Below are 6,173 nucleotides of genomic sequence, written 5' to 3'. Positions count from 1 at the left end.
GGCCATATTCAAACTCGGATAGCTCCTTCTTTACCTTGGCCAGGTAAGCCGCCATCTTGGTCCCCCGTGCCTGATATTCCCCAGACACTTGGTTTACCACGAGCTGGGAATCGTTGTAGCATTGGACGGCTTTGACCTTCAATTCCTTCGCCACTCTAAACCCGGCCAATAAGGCTTCGTACTCGGCTTCGTTGTTGGACGCTACAAATTCAAATCGCAGCACAGAGTGAAAACGATGCCCTTCTGGGGATATCAAGATGATCCCAGCTCCAAACCCGTTCTCGTTAGATGATCCATCCAAGAAGATTCTCCATAATTCCTGCATCGATTCTCTCAAGGGCTCCTCCTGGAATCCAATGCATTCGTCCATGAAATCAGACAGGGCTTGGCTTTTGATCGTAGTTTGGGGTACGTACAGTATCTCGAACTGGCTGAGCTCGACCGCCCATTTCAACAGACATCTCGATGTCTCAGGTTTCTGCAGCACCTGCCTTAAAGGCTGATCGGTCATGACGTGGATTGAATGGGATTAGAAATACGACCTAATCTTTCTGGAGGCCGTAATAAGGCAGAACGCCATCTTTTCCATTAGAGGATACTGAGATTCTACTCTGAGAAGTCTTTTGCTTATGTAATATACTAGCTTTTGAACTCGGTCCTCTCTCGGACCAACACGGCGCTGGCCGCACTTTCCGTCACAGAAAATGGGCTCCTCTGCCGTTAGCTTAGACAACACTGGTGGCTCGGCCAAATGTGTCTTTAGATCGAGGAAAGCCTGCTTGCACTCATCAGTCCATTCAAACTTTTTGTTACCCCGAAGCAGGTTGTAGAATGGAAAACACTTGTCAAGTGGACTTAGAAATAAACTGATTAAGGGTTGCCACTCTTCCTGTCAGACTTTGGACATATTTATGCGACTTGGGTGAAGGAATTTCTAGCAACGATCTGATTTTGTCGGGGTTCGCCTCTATCCCCCTGGTGTTGACTATGAATCCCATAAATTTTCCCGACGCCACTCCGAAAGTACATTCCTAGGGGTTTAACCTCATACTATACTTCCTTAGAATCCCAAAACATTCCTTCAGATCAGAGACATGGTTATCGGCAGTTTTTGACTTGACTAACATATCATCAACATACACTTCCATGTTTTTCCCGATCTGATCAGCGAACATTCTGTTCACCAATCTCTGGTAGGTCGCCCCAGCGTTCTTCAGCCCGAAGGGCATGACTTTGTAACAGTACATGTTGGTTGGAGTCATGAAGCTAGTATGCTCCTGGTCCGCTGGGTTCATAGCGATGTAGTTATATCCAGAGTATGCATCCATGAAGAACATGAGCTTGTGCCCCGCAGTGGCATCCACCAATTGGTCAATTCTTGGCAAGGGAAAACAATCCTTGGGACAAGCTTTGTTCAAATCAGAGAATTCAATGCAGGTCCGCCACTTTCCATTTGGCTTTGGGACCAGGACAAGATTGGTAACCCAGATCGGGTATTTAGCCTCGCGAATAAAACCGCACTTCAAAAGCTGAAATACTTCTTCTTCCAGAGCCTCAGCTCGGGTTGTACCCAAACGCCTCTGTTTCTGGGTTTTTGCAGGCATGCTTTTGTCCAAGTTAAGGGTATGCATGATGACATATGGTCTGATCCCTACCATGTCTTCATGGGACCAAGCAAAAACATCGAGATTTTCTTGCAAAAATTTTACCAGCTCCGCCTTTCTTTCAACGTCAAGGTTTTTCCCGAGCTTAACCACCCTCGAGGCATCCTTGGGGTCGATGTTTACTTCTTCGAGATCTTTAATAGCCTGGAGCTCGGATCTATCTTCGCCTATTTGTGAATCAATAACATCACTCGAGGTGGGGCCCCTACCATTGACTCGCTGAGGTTCTTCCATCCCAGGATTAGCTCTGACTTCCTGGGATTCCTCGTGATAACTCTACAAATTAGAGTTATTTTACCATATTTTATATGCTAATTGTTGCTTAGTTCTTGAGTTTTTAATTAACTTATTAAGTTTTTAAGTAATTTTGAATTTATTAGTCTTATTTTGATTTTATATAATTTTGTGTGTTTTTATAGTTATTTTGTTATAAAATATTGTAGTTAATTATTTGAATTAATGTTGTTTAGTTTGAGGTATAAAAAAATGTTGTTTTAGTGAAACTAAATGTTCAATTAAATTAAGTCTTAATTAATATTTTCAATGAACTAATATGATTTATTTTACAATTGAAAATATTTGAATTTGATTTAATTTATGTTTCTTTTGTTAGGGATTTTGGTGTATTTTTGCTCTTGAAAAGCAAGAAAAATAAAGATAAAGAGTGGCATTTTTGCTGAAAAAGAGATGGATAATGGCATTTTTGAAAGCATCTCAGCCTCATGCCCACCAGGCCCACGCCACAGCCCAAGTGCCAGGCCCATTTCCTCCACCTCCTTCAGCTTCTCCCCAATTGCCCCCAAGACGCCACCTGTCGCAGCCTGATGCCTCCCAGCCTCTTCAAGCACCATCATTCCACAAGCTGCCCAGCGTCCTCCTCCCAGCGTGACTCCTCCAAGCAGCATCAGTCCACAAGCTGCCCAGCCACAGCTCAGCTCACGCCACCTGCCCAATGAAGCCTTCAGCAAGTGTTTTTTTTCTCACAAATCACTTGGGCCTCTTCAGTTCACTCGCCCAAGGCCCAAACAGCATCCTTCGGCCCAGCAGTGTTCCAGTCAAGTCTCACTACCCAGCCGCCTGGTGCACCGTACACCATCCCCTTGAGCCCATCAATTTGCTCATTTGTCCCCTATGTCTAAAATGCCACTTTTTACCCACTTTTCTACACACTTTTTACCCCAAAATCATCATCACTCCTATAATTTACCCCTATTCACCATATTATTATTAATTTAATCAATTTACTTAATTTAAATTGATTATTTTAATAATCTCATTTTGGCTATAAATAAGGGTTTTGAAGACCATTTAAGGGTGCTTAATGTTTTGGTTACCATCTTTTTCTCTCATTTTCTCTCTACCATTCTCTCTTCCATTTGGGTTTTTCAAGAGCATTTTGCAAGTATGTATGTCTTTTATTTTGTAATTTCTACTCTAGTTATGTGCTTCTAATCTTTTTCATAAGATTATTAAGATCATGATGAAGCAACTTGTAACTAGGTAATATTTATGTTGTATGTTGATTTCCCTTGTAATGCAACAAAGTCTATGGATTTTTCTTCTTCATATATTTCTTTCATCTTAAATATCTTGTATTTTAGATTGTTAGAACATATTTACACTTTGTTCTTCATTAGTGCATAAACATAATATTCTTTGTGTAAGATGTGTCATTAAATTGTACACATCCATACTTAGAACAAAAGTATTATGTTTTGCCTTATAAATAATGTTCATTGATTTATTTGTTATTTCATTAGATTGATTTACACTAAATGCTTTGAAATTATAATTTTGAAAAGTGAAGAAAAATCCTATCTTTTTATAAGAAATTTGTGTTTAAAATTATAAATCTTTTTGGAAAATGATAGTTTACATTATTTTAACTATCACTAAAAACTTGGGAATCAATATACTAATAAATATTATTAAACTTACATTTTGTGGAGTCTAGTATCTTAATAATCTTTTCTTTTAACACTTATTGTCAAATCATTATTGGTTTATTTTCATTCTCTTAAATAACTTTATTTTTCAATCTTTCATTTTATGTTCATAATATTAAAACTCATCAATCTTTAGAACTAGGTTAGAATTTATTATTTTTGATTTAAAATAGTTTCATTTTCGATTTTAGACAACTCCTTTGGGTTCGACATCCTTGCTTACACGATCACTATTCTATATGAACAATTCGTGCGCTTGCGATATATAAATTTTTAAACATACCCGTTTTGGGTCCATCAAGTTTTTGGCGCCGTTGCCGGGGAATTGCAAGAAAAGAAACGAAATTTATCTCAAGGTTAGTAAATTCTTCTACTAGTTATTTTAATTTTTGCACTTAAAAAAAAAAGATAAAAAGAAAATTTGGGACGGTTCAACCACCCATAAAAAAATATACTTATATTTCTATATTTATTGTTTTTTCTAGTGACGGCACTTGTGCCTCCTATCTATCATTTTAATTTTTATAGTCGATGGCACTTGTGCCTCCTAATTTTGTTATAATTTTGTTGTAATTTTATTTCGTTTATATCTTTGTTAGTTGACGGCACTTGTGCCTCCTAACATTTGTTGTAATTTTCTTTATTTATATTGTTGTAATTTTTATTTTATTTAATTTCCGCAAATTACTAGTTGATGGCAATTTTGCCTCCTAGCTAGTTGATGGCAATTTTGCCTCCTAGACCTCTATCTTATGTTTGAGTTGATGGCACTTGTGCCTCCTAGTTTTTACCTTAATTTTGTTATGGTTGATGGCATGCTATGCCTCCCTACTCTTGCCTACATTTTAGTCTTATTTAATTTTTGCCTTATTTTTCTTTGTCTTCTTTAATATTTTAGTGTAATATTGTGAAAAATACTTGAAAAAAAAAAGAGAAACCTAAATCTTGTCCTTTCACCATAAGCAATTTTTGCATAAAGGAAATTTGAACAAAATTCCCATCCGCCTCTACTAATTAACCTCGGGGAGTTGTTAGTAGTGCGCGAGTAAGTCGAATCAAATAGGCCTGGGGACAAGTAAACCATAAGAATTATATTGTTGTGAAATCTCTAAAAATTCTAAGTATGCTATGTGGTTGCGGTTTTAACTGATCTTCCACATCAGAAAATTGCTTGTTTGAGATTATCCTTGTTGCCTTGTTTGTGAAAATTGTATGCATCATTGGGAACGTAACTCTAAAAAACGATTAGTAAAAAGACGTTTATCTTTGTTTGAAATTGAAAGTGTTAGTAAAAATTTAAGCATCATGGAACCTATTGCTAATCTTGTTGATGAAAATGTTGTGCCTGAAAAAACTTTGCTTGAATATTTTGCACCTATTTCATCTAATGCTCCTTCGTGCATTGTTTTACCTACAACTTCTTCTACTCATTTTGAGCTTAAACCAGCAATCATTCAATTGTTGCCATCTTTTTATGGGTTAGATAGAGAGGATCCTTACATGCATGTCAAAGATTTCTTAGAAATTTGCTCAACATTTAAATTTCAAAAAATTTCTGATGAGTCGGTCAAACTAAGATTGTTTCCTTTTTCATTAAAAGACAAATCAAAAGCTTGGTTAAATTCCCTTCCCGCTGGGTCTATAACTACTTGGGATCAACTTTATAATAAATTCTTGTTGAAATTTTTTCCAATGTCTAAAACTGATAGTCTAAGGAGAGAAATCTCCGAGTTTTTTCAAAAAGATAATGAAGAGTTTTATGAATGTTGGGAAAGATTTAAAGATTTATTATTAAAATGTCCTCATCATGGTTTTGAAAAATGGAGACTTGTAAAATATTTTTATGATGGTTTGACTCCCTCTAATCGTCAAATGATTCAATCTATGCATACTGGAAATTTTTTAAAATTTCAAGGACAAGAGGCGTGGGACGCCCTTGAAGATTTATCTGTCAATTCACAACAATGGAATTATTTTGATCCTAAGTCTAGGTCAACTAATTCACCAAAAAGAGGAGGAAGGTATGAAGTAAAAGAAGAAGTAGACTTAAGAACATCTTTAGATAAATTAGCGAGAAAAGTAGAAGCTTTAGCCATAAGCCAAACTATAAACTCTCCAATACAACCAAGAAAAGATGTATGTTCTATATGTTCTAGTCCTTGCCATAATGCCCAATCATGCCCTTCCTACGAAGAAGCCTTTTCTGAGGAGGCCAATGCTCTTCATTCTTATGGGAAACCAAATGATAGCCCATTTTCGTCCACCTACAATCCAAATTGGAGAAACCATCCGAACTTTTCATGGAGACAAAACCAACCCCAAATGAATCAAGGGCACCAATACAACACACAAAACCAAGCTCATGCCCCACAAAATCAACCATATCTGCAACAAAGAAAACCTTCCTTAGAAGATACTTTACAACAATTTATGCAATCCACCCAACAAATCCTACAAAATCAATCTCAATCTATTACCAAACTCGAGACACAAGTAGGACAACTCGCCACTGCTTTAGCTGATAGAGAGAAAGGAACATTCCCTAGTCAACCTATCCCTAATC

The 6,173-nt window shown here is 37.0% G+C and overlaps 1 non-coding gene across 1 annotated transcript; it reads right to left on the bottom strand.

Annotated features, from left to right (window-relative positions):
* Positions 1-5,317: 5,317 nt before the first annotated feature.
* LOC133792998 (small nucleolar RNA R71) lies at positions 5,318-5,424 on the bottom strand. The gene has a single exon (XR_009874464.1). It is a non-coding gene; the product is annotated as a small nucleolar RNA R71 (small nucleolar RNA).
* Between the last annotated feature and the right edge of the window lie 749 nt (positions 5,425-6,173).

This window comes from Humulus lupulus, chromosome 7 (genome assembly GCF_963169125.1).
Source record: "Humulus lupulus chromosome 7, drHumLupu1.1, whole genome shotgun sequence".
In the NCBI taxonomy this organism is placed as follows: Eukaryota; Viridiplantae; Streptophyta; class Magnoliopsida; order Rosales; family Cannabaceae; genus Humulus; species Humulus lupulus.
This window is presented reverse-complemented; position numbering and strand designations above follow the sequence as displayed.